Source organism: Bubalus kerabau, chromosome 3, assembly GCF_029407905.1.
Source record: "Bubalus kerabau isolate K-KA32 ecotype Philippines breed swamp buffalo chromosome 3, PCC_UOA_SB_1v2, whole genome shotgun sequence".
Taxonomy (NCBI): domain Eukaryota; kingdom Metazoa; phylum Chordata; class Mammalia; order Artiodactyla; family Bovidae; genus Bubalus; species Bubalus kerabau.
In genome coordinates this window covers 118,421,467-118,439,003 of record NC_073626.1, presented here as the reverse complement: position 1 = coordinate 118,439,003, position 17,537 = coordinate 118,421,467, and the positions used below count along the sequence as shown (strand labels likewise).

The 17,537-nt window shown below is 39.4% G+C and overlaps 1 protein-coding gene and 1 long non-coding RNA gene across 27 annotated transcripts in view; one reads left to right on the top strand and one right to left on the bottom strand.

The window, feature by feature from the left end:
• The window catches only part of NCKAP5 (NCK associated protein 5), a 1,093,872-nt gene that overhangs the window by 258,824 nt on the left and 817,511 nt on the right, over positions 1-17,537 (bottom strand). The window lies entirely within an intron of this gene.
• The window catches only part of LOC129646519 (uncharacterized), a 144,244-nt gene that overhangs the window by 16,704 nt on the left and 110,003 nt on the right, over positions 1-17,537 (top strand). The window contains exons 3-4 of one of the 3 annotated variants that reach the window (XR_008711996.1): positions 1,822-1,883; positions 15,773-15,897. This is a non-coding gene — a long non-coding RNA (uncharacterized LOC129646519). Of the gene's footprint in view, positions 1-1,821; positions 1,884-6,442; positions 6,546-9,893; positions 10,030-15,772; positions 15,898-17,537 lie in introns of those variants that run through there. The other 2 variants (XR_008711995.1, XR_008711998.1) reach the window with 2 other exon arrangements.

Below are 17,537 nucleotides of genomic sequence, written 5' to 3'. Positions count from 1 at the left end.
ATCCCCACCACTCTTCTAGGGATGAATGAGATGATGAGTGTAAAACAAATCTAAAACAGAGCCTGGCCCATTGTAGAACTTGATCAATGTTAGTTCCCTCTGTCCTTTGTAAAACAATTCCCATCTGGAACGTGGGCAACTCATAGGCTTTATCACCAGGAAGAGTGTCAGCCAGGATAGAAGTTATTCTGTTGATTGGGAAGGTTTAGCCAAGACAAGTGTAACCTGGGTCCTCAATATTGTAAACAGCCTCACATACAGATTAGCTTCAGCCACTGGCACCTCTCATCTGTGGGTCCACCTTTTCTATTTTCCCCTCACTTTCTCATACTTTATTTCTATTTCCAGGTACCCATTTATCAAGTACCATCTCCCTCAGAGACATACTGCTAACTTTATTCACATTAAGATTCAAAGCTGATAAACAAAGCACCAAAAGGATTTTCATTTTAAGAGAGGATTAAGGAGTGAATCTTTAATTGTAACATTTCAGGAGTTAGAAAGTAGGCAGGTTTGCAGGGGTGCAGGATGGTCTGGGAGAGGACATTACATTTCACCTTGAAATCCTATCATAAGGATATCAATCCTATCACCTTGAAAGCCTATCTCCTGCTAGGCTTTCCTGTAAGGTTTGGAGTAATAAGCTCCACTAGCCTTTAGGGCAGATGAAAATAACAATATGCTACTCGTAGTTTTCCTGAACTGCACACATGAAATAGTTGCCTGCCTGATTTGTGGATGCCATTGGGCCAGGTCCTTACCCTCATGCTCTTGGAGCATCCTGTCTGCCCTTTTGTTACAGTACCCACCACATTACAGTCCAGGATGGACCATATTCCTCCCCTCCAGTTGTTCTACTCTTTGAAAGCAGCACCTTTGCTTTCCCATATCCTGTAATGTGCTTAGGATCTGGAAGAGATCCAGATTCTTTGAAATTCTGACCCTTTACGTATAAAATTCTTGCATCGAAGGTATGCAGGCCACAATTAGGATTACAAAAAGAAATATTAATAGGTTTAGGGAAATGAACGCTTCTATTTTATGCCTCCAAGCTTCTGTCTCTTGATTCTACTCAAACTTCCTTTGCAAACTTTTGCCACTTGCATAGGTCTGACATTTTGGCAAATCACTACATCTGCTGATCCCATTTTCCCCGCTTTCCCCCTCCCCCTTTCAAGGCTATGCCAATCATGGAGGAGTCAAGTAAATCCTCAGAATGACACCGAGTAAGGATAATAAAGTCATAGGATAGTACTCTGGACCTGGCACACTGAAAACAGGCTTCACACACCAGCCTCCAGAATCCTCACATTCTCACACCAGTAAATCAATGTCCTCTTTAGGAGTGCACTGGCAGATATTTAACAACTGGCTCTTTGGGAGAGAAGAGTCCTGCTTTGTGGTTTTCCTGATTTCCATGGTGTCATTCCTCCCATCATGCCTCACTTCCAGCCGCACAGAGCTGGGAGAAGATGCAGAGCAGCGGTGCACCATCGCACAGGTTTCCTACCACCCAGGATATAGACTTTAGATGGTGGTAAAACGTTAGCACATAAATAAGACGTGCTTTGTTTTGAGTATGTATTAACCTGTCTTTAATTATGTGTAAGTTTATATGACTTAATTAATAATAATTGCTATGTTTCACAGTAGGATTAGAAAATTCTTGAAAACTACCAATTGGCTCTTAAAAACTGGCATGAGCTGGCTGCAGCACACATTGCTCCTATCCACCAATAGAGTGCCTGACAGCAGTTCTCTTATGGTATAAATGTGCCCTGCTATCTGCTGTTTCTGACTGTGTTCTGTTTTTTCATCCAGGAAACCATTTGAACCATAGAACTCAACTCCGATGCTATTCCCTGCTCTGCTTTTCTCTTAAGGTCCGTTTTATTTTATATTTTATTTAAGCATAGTTGATTTACTATGTTATGTTAATTTCTGGTGTACAGCAAAGTGATTCAGTTCTACATATATATATATAAATAGAGAGAGAGAAAGAGAGAGAACTATATATAAATACACACACATAGAGAAGTATATATATAATATATTATAATACTATTTTCCATTATAGTTTATCATAGGATATTAAATATAGCTTCCTGTGTTATGCAGTAGGACCCTGTTTATCTATTTTGCACTTGGCAGTTTATATCAGCACTATGTAAACTTCCAGATGTACAGCTGGGTTTAGAAAAGGCAGAGGAACCAGAGATCAAATTGCCAACATTCACTGGACCATGGAGAAAGCAAGGGAATTCTGGGAAAACATCTGCTTCATTGACTACATTAAAGCCTTTGATGGTGTGGATCACAACAAACTAGAAAATTCTTCAAGAGATGGGTGTACCAGACCACCTTACCTGTCTCCTGAGAAATTTGTATGCAGGTCAAGAAGTAACAGTTAGAACTGGACATGGAACAACTGACTGGTTAAAAATTGAGAAAGGGGTACAACAAAACTGTATATTGTCACCCTGCTTATTTAACTTTTATGCAGAGTACATCATGTAAAATACCAGGCTGGATGAATCACAAGCTGGAATCAAGATTGCTAGGGGAAATATCAACAACATATGAACATAGGAGTACACGTATCTTTCAAATTAGTTTTCTCCAGATATATGCCCAGGAATAGGGTTTCTGGATCATATTGTAGCTGTTTTTAGTTTTTTAAGGAACCTCCATACTGTTTCCCACAGTGGTTGTACCAGTTCACATTCCCACAAACAGCGTGGGAGGGTTCCCTTTTCTCCATACTCTCTGTAGCATCTGTTAATTGTAGATTTTTAATGATGGACATTCTGACTGATAAGAGGTGATAGCTCATTATAGTTTTGATTTGCATTTATCTAATGATTAGCAATGTTGAACATCTTTTTCATGTGCCTATTGGCCATCTGTATGTCTTCTTCTTTGGAGAAATGCCTATTTAGGTCTTCTGCCCAAGGTCTGTTGTGACAAATTGATTTTGGAAACCCAATACCAAAGCATCATAAAGCTGCTAGTACTTGTACTTCCTCCCCTATTAATGATGTTGCTTCCTTTGTCTCTGTACTTGCTAAATAAGAGGGGTTAAGGCCTCTTGATGAAAGTGAAAGAGGAGAGTGAAAAAGTTGGCTTAAAGCTCAACATTCAGAAAACGAAGATCATGGCATCTGGTCCCATCACTTCATGGCAAATAGATGGGGAAACAGTGTCAGACTTTATTTTTTGGGGCTCCAAAATCACTGCAGATGGTGATTGCAGCCATGAAATTAAAAGATGCTTACTACTTGGAAGGAAAGTTATGACCAACCTAGATAGCATATTCAAAAGCAGAGACATTACTTTGCCAACAAAGGTCCGTCTAGTCAAGGCTATGGTTTTTTCCTGTAGTCATGTATGGATGTGAGAATTGGACTGTGAAGAAAGCTGAGTGCCAAAGAATTGATGCTTTTGAAATGTGGTGTTGGAGAAGACTCTTGAGAGTCCCTTGGACTGCAAGGAGATCCAACCAGTCCATTCTGAAGGAGATCAGCCCTGGGATTTCTTTGGAAGGAATGATGCTAAAGCTGAAACTCCAGTACTTTGGTCACCTCATGCGAAGAGTTGACTCATTGGAAAAGACTCTGATGCTGGGAGGGATTGGGGGCAGGAGGAGAAGGGGACGACAGAGGATGAGATGGCCAGATGGCATCACCGACTCGATGGACGTGAGTCTGAGTGAACTCCGGGAGTTGGTGATGGACAGGGAGGCCTGGCGTGATGCGATTCATGGGTTCGCAAATAGTTGGACAGGACTGAGCGACTGAACTGAACTGAACCTGGCATCCACTTCCCTGAAATTTCATCTCCCACCTCTACCAGCTTGAAGAGAAAAATTGGTCTTTTCAGCCTGAAACAAACTGCACTTGGGAGTCAGACTTGTGTTAATTTAGGGAAGTGAAGCTTTGTATGTTTGACAAGTGCATGGTTTTAAAGACTGGTACAAACATTTAATTATTACAAACATTTAATACTACTGTCAAAGGATTTCTATTAAAATTGAAAACTTCAGCAATTTCAAAAATTACATATTTGTGCTCAAGATACAACAAGTAATTTTTTAATCATGACAGAGCCCAAAATTCAGGTACTTAGCAAAAACATCCCTTAAGCATATTTCACTCCCAAGATATGCATTCAGAAATACAAAATCTAGAAACTTCCCTGGTGGTCCAGTGATTAAGAATCCCTCTGCCAATGCAGGGGACATGGGTGTGATTCCTGGCCCAGGAAGAGTCCACATGCTGTGGACAATTTGGCCCAGGTGCCACGGGTGCATGCTCTAGAACCCTTGAGCAGCAACTACTGAGACCAAGCACCACAACCACAGAAGTGTGTGCTCTGCAACAAGAAGTCACCACAGAGAATAGCCCCTGCTCGCTGCAGCTAGAGAAAGCCTGCTCGCAGCAATGAAGACCCTGTGCAGCCAAAAAAAAAAGAAAAAAGAGAAAAAGAAAGAAAGAAATCCCAAATCTCTTTCAAGCAATAGGGGGACTAGAGTAAATTTTTTGGTTCTGGAAAAATCACAGAGAAATTTCACAGAACTGAGAAATGTGAACAGATCTGATCACTTTGTTGCATTCAGAATGTTTGGGACATTAATTGTCAGTCATTTTAATAGTTGAACTATATAAAATTCGATTTGTATAACATAATATCAGTTAATATATTGACCTTATTATCTCATTTAAGGGACGACCCCTAGACTGTATGAGGTGCTCCATTTTACAGACAAAAACTTAAAAATCATCCATATACATGCTCTAATCTACAGGGATATTTTCTTTATATATATAGTCCTTATCCTTAAAGTATTTTTAAGAACAGCATGTAAGCAAAGATAGCCTGAGAAACATAGCCTAAGTGTTTGTCCCCAGTCTGCTAAGAAGCAGGCAACTCAGGTTATTGAATTGCCTGGGAATGTCTTCAGGAATAGGAAATTTTGACCTCTGAACTGAAAAGACCTGAAAGATAAACAAGGGAAGCAAACAAGCACCCAGACATTTGTGGTTCAGGAATCATTTTACTCCAGAGAGGAAGTTAATTAAAAATATAAGTTAAAACTATAAAGGTATACCATTACACATGCACCAGATTGGCATGAACAGAAAAAAGGTTGGTTAATACATGAGCAACAGGAACTCTCCTATCCTACTGTTGGTGATGTAAATGAGTGCATTCATTGTAGAATAGTTTGGCTTAACCTACAAAAGAAGAAGAAGCTCATATACCTCTTGACCCAGCAAAGCCATCTGTAGGTATATCTACTACAGATGCCTGTGAACACATATACCAGGACGGCCATACACATACATTCACAGCAGCTCTGTTTTTACCATCACCTAGTCGGAGAAGGCAATGGCACCCCACTCCAGTGTTCTTGCCTGGAAAATCCCATGGATGGAGAAGCCTGGTAGGCTGCAGTCCATGGGGTCGTGAAGAGTCCAACAGGACTGAGCGACTTCTCTTTCACTTTTCACTTTCATGCATTGGAGAAGGAAATGGCAACCCACTCCAGTGTTCTTGCCTGGAGAGTCCCAGGGACGGGGGAGCCTGGTGGGCTGCCGTCTATGGGGTCGCACAGAGTCGGACACGACTGAAGTGACTTAGCAGATAGAGATAATCCAGATGAAGATTAACAGTAAAACTGGTATATAATTTGTGGTAAATTTATATAATGAAATACTGTATGGAAAAAAGAAACAGTGGAATAGAGAGAATGATTTATGTATGGCCTGTATAAATCTTGCAATGATAGCACTAAATAAAAAAGTCTTGTTTGGCTTTTTGTTTGTAAAAGTATACTAAATATACCTGTAAATAGTGACTGGAAAGTCTGTATTGTTATTTTTACTATTATTATTACCTTTATGGCAACAATAACAATCATTTTTTTTTTTACCTCTAAAAATGTGCAAGACAGAATATAGACTAAGACACAAAAGGGAGAGATATTCCAGCAAATCTGTTTTTTAAGTTTTTGACTCAAAAAATACAAAATGATTCTGTTCAAGCAAAAGCCCATTGGTCAAAATATAAAAATATAGTGGATGTATGATGCAGCAATCCTACTCCTGAGCATATACCCAGATGAAACTATAATTTGAAAAGATACATGCATCCCTACATTCATAGCAGCACCATTTATAATAGCCAAGACATGGAGACAACTTAAATACCCACTGACAGATGAATGGATAAAAAAGATGTGGTACATATATACAATGGAATATTACTTAGTCATCAGAATAGTGAAAATAGACATCAAAAGAGTGAAATAATATTTACAGTAACAAATACAAATAGTAATAATATATTTAGCAATAAATATTTGCAGTAACATGGATGTACTTGCTATACATAGAGATTATCATATCAATATATTTAAACCTATTTATATTTATACATATAGATGACACCACCCAATGGCAGAAAGCAAAGAAGAACTAACAGCCTCTTGATGAAGGTGAAAGTGGAGAGTGAAAAAGCTGGCTTAAACTTCAATATTAAAAAAACTAAGATCATGGCATCTTGTCCCATCATTTCATGGCAAATAGATGGGGAAAAGAATGGAAACAGTGGCAGATTTTATTTTCTTGGGCTCCAAAATCACTGTGGACAGTGACTGCAGTCATGAAATTAAGACACTTTCTTCTTGGAAGAAAAGCTATGACCAGCCTAGACAGCATATCAAAAAGCAGAGACACCATTTTGCTAACAAAGGTCTGTATAGTCAAACCTATGGTTTTTCCAGTAGTCATGCACAGATGTGAGAGTTGAACCATAAAGAAAGTTGAGCGCCAAAGGATTGATGCTTTTGAAATGTGATGTTGGAAAAGACTCTTGAGTGTGCCTTGGACAACAAAGAGATCAAACCAGTCAATCCTCAAGGAAATCAACCCTGAATATTCGTTGGAAGGACTGATGCTGAAGCTGAAGCTCCAATACTTTGGCCACCTGATGTGAAGAATGGACTCACTGGAAAAATCCCTGATGCTGGGAAAGATTGAGAGCAAGAAAAGAAGGAGACAACAGAGGATGAAATGGTTGGATGGCATCACTAACTCAATGGACATGAATTTGAGCAAACTCAAGAAAATAGTGAAGGACAGGGGAGCCTGCCATGCTGCAGTTCATGGGGAGAGTCAGACATGACTTAGCAACTGAACAACAATACACACGCGCGCGCACACACACACACACAGAGTCAGACATGACTTAGCAACTGAACAATGCACACACGTGTGCACGCACACACACACACACACACAACCTCCCATTATGACTTCATGTACACATTAAACTGGAAAACTTACATTGTTCAGGAATATAAAAATAGGAAGTAAAGTTATTTTTTCTTTTGAAAAGCAAGGAAAGGATTATCCCAGAAGTCAGATGAATCATTGCCTTCAATGGGGAGAAAGGAAGCTGTGATGAGAGACAAGCTCAAGGTCGGGGACAGAGGGTGGTACTCTGCACTCTTCCTGATATTTCATTGGCTGATCTAACAGCAGTTACTCAACTGTTTGCATTATAATTTCTCACTGTAAATACGTATTTTATGGCTTATTTGTAAACACATTTCACAAACACATACAGACAAACACACCTATAAATAAGTCGTAGAGAACGAGGCAGAGCTTGAGAACAAGGGAGTTCTAGAAGGGCCTCGGTGTGCTCGGGCAGCCAGTTGCTCTAACAGAGTCAGAGGGTGCAGAACAGGGGCACTGGTCAGAGAGAAAACCAGACAGGTGGAAGGAGCGAGACACTGTGGGGAAGAAAAATGACCAAACACTTATTTTAAGTAACTAACCCTCCAGTACCAGCAACAAAGAGAGACTGCAAGGGCAGGTGGGGAGATCAGAAAACATGTGACTGCAGCATCCTGCAAGGACCACCTACCCCTGAAATACAATGGCAGCATCGGGGAGGAGGAGGAAGACACACGCTGAAGAATTAAGAACCGATTCTTCCAACTCCTAACCAGAACCTGGATGGGAAGGATAGTTGGGAACCAAAGACAAAACAAAGGTTGATATTCTAGGTCTCTGAGAGGGTGATGAGGTCTTTGACAAAAAAGCAGAGCAAAGTGAGATAAACAATGTTATGGGAGATTTTTAGGAAAAAAATCTGTTGCTCTGCCATGGAACAATGTTTTCCCTTTCTACAGAGAAGACAAAATGACAACAGATGTACAACTCTTGCTCTTAAGCAACATATATGTGCAGTCACACTGACGCCTCTCCCCTTTGTGTTGTTTACGTGTTTCCAGGAAATCCTTTTCAGCATGCTGATGGCTCACTCTGACTCTCTCTTTCTCTTTAGGGAAGAATATTGTCTCTTTGCTTAAGAATTCACAAGGGAAATGGTATTAAGCTTTAGGAAGACTGTGATTAAATCTAATTATCAAACATAACTTCTGGCCTGTCCGCTCAGGATAACTGCCTGGTAATGGGTAGAGCAGATGGGTAGCAGAGAGTCAGTGCAGGCTGCCTCGGCTGCCTGCTCTGCACTCTCATCTGTCCCCTATGTGAGTGGGCAGCAGCTCGGAATCTTCTGCCTTCCTGCAAGGATCCAGTGCCATGGGGGTAATCCAGTGTCTAAAAATAATTTAGTTTGATTATTGCCTTTAGCTGAAATTATAAGGACAAGTGGGACTTCCCAGGTGGTGCTAGTAGTAAAGAACCCTCTTGCCAATGCAGAAGATGTGGGTTTGATCCCTGGGTTGGGAAGATCCCCTGGAGGAGGAAATGGCAACCCACTCCAGTATCCTGTCTGGGAAATCCCATGGACAGAGGAGCCTGGCAGGCTACAGTCCATGGCGTCACAGAGTCGGACACGACTGAAGCAACTTAGCACGCGCACATGCATAAGGACGTGTGACATCTCTTGATTCATTTGCTGTCCTGAAATTTCCTCAAGAAATCAGAGTTGCCCTGAAATTTATAGCAGTTCTCAAAACCATCAGTTTTGAAAAAGTTAAATTTTGTATATTTGAGATGTGAGAGTAACATCTGGAAGAGATCCATCTAGATGGTGGTGGTGGTTTAGTCACTAAGTTGTGTCTGACTCTTGAGACCCCATGGACTGTAGCCCTCCAGGCTCCTCTGTCCACAGGATTCTCCAGGCAAGAATACTGGAGTGGGTTGCTGTTTCCTTCTCCAGGGGATCTTCCTGACTCAGGGATTGAACCAGGTCTCCTCCATTGCAGGCAGATGATTTACTGACTGAGTTATAAGGAAAGCTGCTCCTGCTGCTAAGTCGCGTCAGTCGTGTCCGATTCTGTGCGACCTCATAGATGGCAGCCCACCAGGCTCCTCCATCCCTGGGATTCTCCAGGCAAGAACACTGGAGTGGGTTGCCATTTCCTTCTTCAGTGCATGAAAATGAAAATGAAAAGTGTAAGTGAAGTTGCTCAGTCGTGTTCAACTCTTAGCGACCTCATGGACTGCAGCCTACCAGGCTCCTCCGTCCATGGGATTTTCCAGGCAAGAGCACTGCAGTGGGTCGCCAGTGCCTTCTCGGATGAGGGAAGCTGCTGCTGCTGCTGCTAAGTAGCATCAGTCGTGTCCGACTCTGTGCAACCCCATAGACGGCAGCCCACCAGGCTCCGCCGTTCCTGGGATTCTGCAAGCTAGATGTTGGTAATTATGTCTAATTTAAGACAGAAGTCAGGGCTAGAGTCATTGGGATAGCTGTGACAGAGATAAGCAGGGAAGCTCTAGAAAATGATGGTGATGATGACAACGGGAGCTAATGAGTGTGGACGTATGTGCCAGGCTCTGTGCTCAGCACTCAGTATGCTTTACTTCATGGAATTCTCATGACAACACTATAGAGAAGCTGTTCTGTCCATTTTCCAGATGAGTAACCTGAGGCTCAGAGAGACTGAGTGGCTTTCTTCAGGTCACACAGACCCAACTGAATTCAAGCACTCCAAACCATTACAGCAAACGTCATAGCATCCTGAATTCCTAGTTGTCTTTGATTTAATAAATGTATGCTAAACTGAATCCTCTTCCAGAAATGACATCCCTTGTTTGCAAGTCCAGGAGCTAAAAGGGGGTGGGTGACCTGCTTCCCTTTAGAGAACCGATGAGCAGTGGAATTTACTTTGAAAATTGTGAGGAAAGAGGAAACTAACACACTGACACGTCGCCTTCATGCTTCTCATTTTTGATTTGAAAACTTCCTGGGCTACCTCATGTGGGTGAGTGTTTCCTGGGCTACCTCATGTGGATGAGTGTTTCCTGGGCTACCTCATGTGGGTGAGTGTTTCCTGGGCTACCTCATGTGGATGAGTGTTTCCTGGGCTACCTCATGTGGGTGAGTGTTTCCTGGGCTACCTCATGTGGGTGAGTGTTTCCTGGGCTACCTCATGTGGGTGAGTGTTTCCTGGGCTACCTCATGTGGATGAGTGTTTTCTGGGCTACCTCATGTGGGTGAGTGGATGGGCGCTGGCACATATTTTTAAGCAGCTGGGACCTTTGTGGTGATAAGGGATGAGGCAGCTGAAATGTAATTCCTTATTGAAGGCTGGATAAAAGAAGAGTAAACACCTTAGCTTACAGTTCAGCTCAGGGGCAATAATAGACATGTAGGTTGGGAAGCGAGCAGCCACCAATTTTATTAAAAGACTTTTCTGTTTGAATTACACATCATTTTACCAAGATAATATTGGATCAGTGTGTACATTATGTACTTATCTGGTGACGCTACTAAGAAGGTATTTTATACCAGATGATATCTCAGAGAGACATTTTAAGGATAAGCATAGTATGATATCATGAAACCTGGATTTTTAGTTTTAGTTTGGTGATTTTAAAAAGATTTTCAGCATAATAATATGGCAGAGATCACAGCCAGGAACGCATGGTTTCAAGTTCTGGCATTTACTTACTGTGACCCTGATCAAGTTGCTTAACGTCTCATGGCTTTACTTTTTGTTCCCTCATCCTTTTACTGGATCATGTCATAAATTGTAGTCATTAATAAACTAACTTTATGTGCAAAAAAAAAAAGTCTTCTCCAGATGTAAGTCCCAAATTTCTCTGCATTTATATAATAATTATCCAAGTATAAATAATCATAAAATCCTAAATTCTAAAGAGATGATGAAGTGCATCATACTTTAACTTCTGTCATAGTTCAACCATCTCTTTTATAAAATACTGAACATACATACATGGTTCTCCCTCCTCCCTTCTTTGACTGTATGAGAGAGTCAGCCAACTTCCACCAGAAATCACAGAGCCTAGCTGGTCTCATGTCTCTAAACCAGACTTTGATACAATCTGTTGAGCAGACAGAAATGTAACCAAACCAGAATGAAGTCTCATTAAGACAAACATGGATAAAATGTCAAACTATACACAGCAAAGCTTATTTCTATGTCTCAACAGATGGTTAGGAAAACAATATCTCGTTGATCTGTTAAAACAAATTAGATACAAAAAATCTTCTATATAATGAGTATGTGTGCAGTTTAGCTGTGTATGTTTATCAATGTGTATGTGTGTGTGTGTACCCAAAACATAAGCCAGTTCTTGTGGGAACAGGAACCATTCAAGTGTAGCAAGAGGAAGGTCTAGGAAGAGTTCTATAAATAGAATCCTATTTCATATCAAAGGAAATCACCAGTTGATACATGAAGGGCCTGCCACATGTTCCTAGAATTGTCTAGAAATGAGCAGGTTACAACTGTTCTAAATGTTAATACCTGTTCCATTTCTACTATTTCCACTTGCTATCATGCCAGTAAGCTCCAGGAGCACTTTCTGTACAACTGTGTAGTATTTTCTGTTTCTCAGGTTATACTGATCAGACTTGTGACACAATAAAAATAATGCCTGTGATCTCTAGTACTATTGATTTTGCCCTTAGAACAAATGGCAAAAAACAAAACCAAAAAGATTAAAACTGAAATAACAACAACAAAAATCCCACAAACAACACACACACAGATCCCTATACCTACATACAAACTAGGGTTTCTCCACCTTAGCACTAGGGACATTCTGGGTTAGATAACTTTTGGTTTGAGGGACTGTCATCTCCACCCACTATATACCAATAGCATCCTCTTCATTCAGTTTGACACCGAAGTTGAGACTTTGCCAAATGTCTTCTGGGAGAGATGCACACACACATACACACACACACACACATATATATATCTTTCTATATGTATATATGTATGTGCTATGTGCTGTGCTCCATCGCTCAGTCAATTCTTTGGTGACTCCATGGGCTATAGCCCATCAGGCTCCTCTGGGTAATTTTCCAAGCAAGAATACTGGAGTGGGTTGTCATTTCCTACCGCAGGGGATCTCCTTGACCCAGGGATCCAACCCATGTCTCTCACGTTTCCTGCGCTGGCAGGCAGATTCTTTAGAATCAACCACCATGCCACCTGGGAAGCATATATGTATGTATATATGCTCATATTTTCATGCATATATGTCAATAACATCAGATATATATTTGCGCAGGACTTTCAACTTCATGAATAAATGTTGTGAACTTTTAGAGTTAGAACAGACTGGGAGCTTTAGACTAAGCACATAATATTATAGATAAAGCAAACTGCATCCCAGAGATGTAAACAATGACTATCCACCCAGTCACTGTAATTCATCTTTTGGTATTATTCACAACAATACCAGAGCTTAAAGAGATCTCAACTTCATTAAATCCAGTCTCTGTACAAGAAAATTTTTGATCTTTGCTCTTTGTTTTTCTGCTCTTCTACCCATTCCACTGATCATTTGGATCATTTGCTCACAAAGATTATTGGGTATTAAATAAATCTTATCCCTCAAGGTTAGATCTTATGCCTCAAGGCATAGAACTTGTGCCCAATTAACCTGTGAAGAGACAGCTTCACAAAGCATGTTCCCTTTGATCAAGTAAGGGGCAGCAGGGGGAGACAGGTCCAGGCTTGGTTCTCACACCTGCTGAGTTCTACTTAGGACTCATGGCAGCGAGAGAACAATTATCCAGTCAATTGCTTTGGAGGGAACATCATCTCAAAAACATGACCAAGTTCACACTATTGTAATTAATAAGACAACTGTTCTAGTGTGATGGCAAGTTAGCACTTCACAGATTTGGAACTGTCTTCTTAGGCCCATAATACACTGTTACATTAAGGCTGAGTTCTATTTACATAAACCAGTCCACATTTGGATGCTAATTAGCAAAATAATACCCACATTGCAAGCCACATCTATGTTTCACCTTTGGATGGATATACATTAAATAAACAACATATTAAGTGAAATAGGATTGTGTCAATATAACATTTTTGTTATAGAAAAAAACTACTTAAAGTCCCTTTTGAAAAAAACAGACTTCACATTTTTTAAAGCTGTCCTAGAATTACTGTCTTTTAAAAATGTAGCTTTTGGGGACTATCAAGACAGGGCTATATAAAGAACTACTTTAAAAGAGCAAAGAGCAGAGCTGCTCTGTGCATTAATTGCATGTAAATATATGTCAGGAGTTTGAAAGGGGCTGGTTGCGATTTGCAAATGCTAGTAGAGGGTTTTCAGCCATAATGATGTTACATCACCTTATGTTTGAGAGCAGAAAAAAGACACTCATACTTCTAGGTGACATACTTCTAGGAGACTTCTAGGTGCATGTCACCTTTTCAAACCAAAGGTTCTCATTTTCTATCACCACTTGAAATATTGGTTTCACATTTGAGGATTCCTGAGTTTCTGTGCATATTGATTTTTCACTTATCAACATTTGTACACCAAAGCATTTATTATTGTGTATCAGAATGATAATAAACCTGAATTTAAAGCATGAAGATAAAACCTCTATCTATCTGGAATGAAATATGTTTAAATCTGAGAAAATCAATTACTATTCCAAGAGCAATTATGACATGGGTAAGAAATGAGTGATCCAAGAGAGGGGAAGGCGTAAAGCAGGCATTTATTGGGCACTGAGGGAAAAGCGAACGAGGGTAGATGTCCAGTTAGAACTCAACTAGCAACTCAAATCTCTGCTAGGTATCATGATAAAGGTCAAGGGGAACAGAGTTATGACAGTGAACTTTAAAAATACTGACAGGAAACAGGGGTACTGGTTTCCATGCATGTTGCCTTGCTATTCACATAAAACCATTAGTCCCTACACAGAAAGGTCTATTGATTTACACAGACACTCATTTGTCACATCCTGTAGAGTACATTAAAAGCTGCCTGGGTATTTCAAATATACTCTGCAAATTTGCTTTGTCACTTGTGTGTAGTCTGGGATCTTGGCTATATTTTCAACATGAAGGGCTTGATTCAAGAGAAAGTCAGCAACTTAAGCTTTGAGACCTCTCCCTGATGACTTACTGAGAAGTTGTTCTTGTGGTTCATGGACACTGATGTGGAATTCATAATGTAAGAGGATGGCAATCACTGGATGCAGACTGGATCCACCAAGTTGGGACAAGACATGGCCACTGTCAGGCTCATCTCCATGAAATTCCCTGACTTCCCTTGTAGTTTGCCACTTTCACCTGCATATGACTGCCTGGTTCAAGGCCCAGTATTATGTATGGGAGGCAGTATGGGGTCATGAACTGGGGGGTGGGGAGGAGGCTAGCTCTGGCATCCTCCTATGTGGGTGTTCCATACCTTATTAGCACTCTCACCCTGGACAACTGACTTACCCTTTTTATCAGTCAGGTTACTTATCTATAAAATGGGGGTACAAATAATACCTGGACCACAGGTGGTCACGGGGTTCAAATGAGGTAATATATGGAAAGCACTGATGCCTGATTCATAGTCATGTTACATTGTAGAGCAATAGCCACTTGTCACCTGTGGCTACTTAAATGTAATTTAAATTAATTAAAATGAAGAATTCAGGTGCTCACTCACACTGGCCAGATTTCAAACGTGCAATAGCCATGACTGGCTACCATGTCAACACAGATAAAGAACCTTTCCAACATTACCAAAAGTTCTATTGGATAGCAGTATTCTAGAGGTTGACATATATTTTTATGTCTATTAACTAATATTAAATCTGAGGCAGAGGCCCATACCTAATAGTCACTGAAAATTATGAAATGTGTTGACTTGAGAAATATATGTTGATAGACCTCAACTCATTATATTTTCTTACATTGTTTTCTTCTACATCATGTTTTCATATTTATCTCAATTTATTCTTATTATGTCCTTGTGAGGTAAAATATGTTAGACATTCATCATTTTCATATCACAAGAGAAACAGATACAGGGAGAGTATCTATGTTCATATGAGCAAACAATGTCTGTTCCTTGGAGAGTTTTGAGAATATGAAACAAATAAGGTAAGGGATATTACTCAGGAAGAATGTAGATTTACTTTTCCTTGTTCACAATTAACAAGAGTGTATTGGAAAAAACATGAAAAATGCACCAACATGTGAATAAAACAAAACTTGCTCAAAACTATACAGCCCACAGATAGCCATCATTGATGCTATGTTGTCACTTTCTAGAAATATAAAATACATATTGTATATTACAGTTCATTTATTAGGTGACAAATTTGATTTCACTTAGAATGAATCTTTTCTCACTCCATTAAAAATTATTGGGCAACATATTTAATGAATACACAAGAATTTCTTATGGGGCTTTACTAGATTATTTATCCATTTCCCACATTTGCTGTTGAAAATAATGCTTCAAATCTGCACTTAAACGCAAGTTTCATTTTAAATCATGAATTGTTTATTCAGGATGGAGCCCTGGCAGTAGAATTACTGGGTGAAAGCCCTAGAATGTTGTCAGAGATTGCTGATTCATCATCACCACTTAGCCTTTGGGAAAGCCTTTATCGATGTTCACTTCCCCAGGAGCACATGTGAGTCTCACAAGTCTTTCTCTAACACCGATTAGCACCTTCTAAACATTTTGCCAATTCTTCAGGCAAAACCCCCTTTTGTTATTTCATGTATTACGTCATTCATTACACATAAGGTTAATTTTTTCCCCTGTGTTTCTAGCTAAAGGTATTTTTTATTCTGTGAATTGTCTGCTCATATACTTTGCCCAGAATCTTGTTACAATGTTTTCATTATGAATTTATATTAAATTCTCATATATTAAAGATAGCAGAAATTGTTTTAGTTCTGAAATATTTTTTCTTTTCCTGTCTTTTTATTTGAGATATTTTCATCTTCATAAATTTTAAATGTTTATGAAGTCCAAAAAATCTTCTATTTCCTTTGTGATTTCCTTCATTGATTTTAAATTAGAAAGTCCTTTTCCCACTGGAGAGCAATTAAATAGTCACTTTCGTTTTCCTCAAGTTTAATAATATTTCTATGTGTTTTTTTGGTGCATTTACCTCTGTGATCCATATGGAATTCATATTATGCTTCATTGTCAGATAAGCATCTTATTTTCTTTCCAAATAGTAATAAAATGACTTCAGAACATTTACGGGATCAGTCTTTGTTTTCTGGTTGATATGTGATATCCCTTTTATTAAGTATTAAACATTTAAAATGATAAAGGCCACTAGCCAGATAACTCATACTATTTGATCTGTCTACCTGATCTAGAGTAATAACCATACTGCTTTAAATGACATAAGTCCATATCGTTCTAATATTAGAGTGAGCCATCATTTGCTATTCCTTTTATTTTCAAAAATTTCTCATTTTTTCCCTACATGATCTACAGAACCATTTTAAACTTTTATTAAGTACTCCCTATTCCCCTCCTACAATCCAATTTATTTTTATTTCTTTTAGAATTTAATTTGACCTTAAATTCTTTGGGGCAGAAATATCAGCTTTGTAATATTTAGTCTTTCTATCCAGGAACATGGTTTGTCTCTTTATTAAATTCTTTATTTATCTTACTAAGTTCAGTATTTCTCTTTAGATGGGTTCTGCCCTTTCCTTCAAATAGTATTTTATGACCTACATTACAAGTATACGCCAACTTCCCCTAATTATTTTTTGAACCATATTCCTCATTAACATAAAAGTACTGACTTTTGTAATACTTATAGCTAACTTATTGCACTCTTTTATTAATTCTAGGTTTCTCCACCTGATTTTCTAATTTCTAGTACAGATAATGTCACTTGCCAAGAACAATTTTTACTTCTTTTCAATAACCAGTTTTATTTCTGATTCACATACAGGTGTCCCTAGATTCTGAAATGTCACTTTACGCCACTTTGGTTTTATGAAACACATACATTTGTACCTGCTTTCATTAATGGAAAGAAATTCAAAGAGGACTTTCGCTTTTATGAAAAAAATGGTAAAAAATGAAAATAGCATTTAGCATTTATTTTGCAGAAGGAAAGCCATTAGACAGGTGCCATGCACCTCAGCAGGGGGTGTTGGCCCCACCAAGTTTCTTCCCCAGACACTACACTCAGCATCTGAACATCAAGCCACCACAGGTTTGAACTGTGTGAGCATCTGTGCTTTATCTGAATTTATCTTGTGCATCTATTAGCAAGATACGTCCTAAGATCTTCAC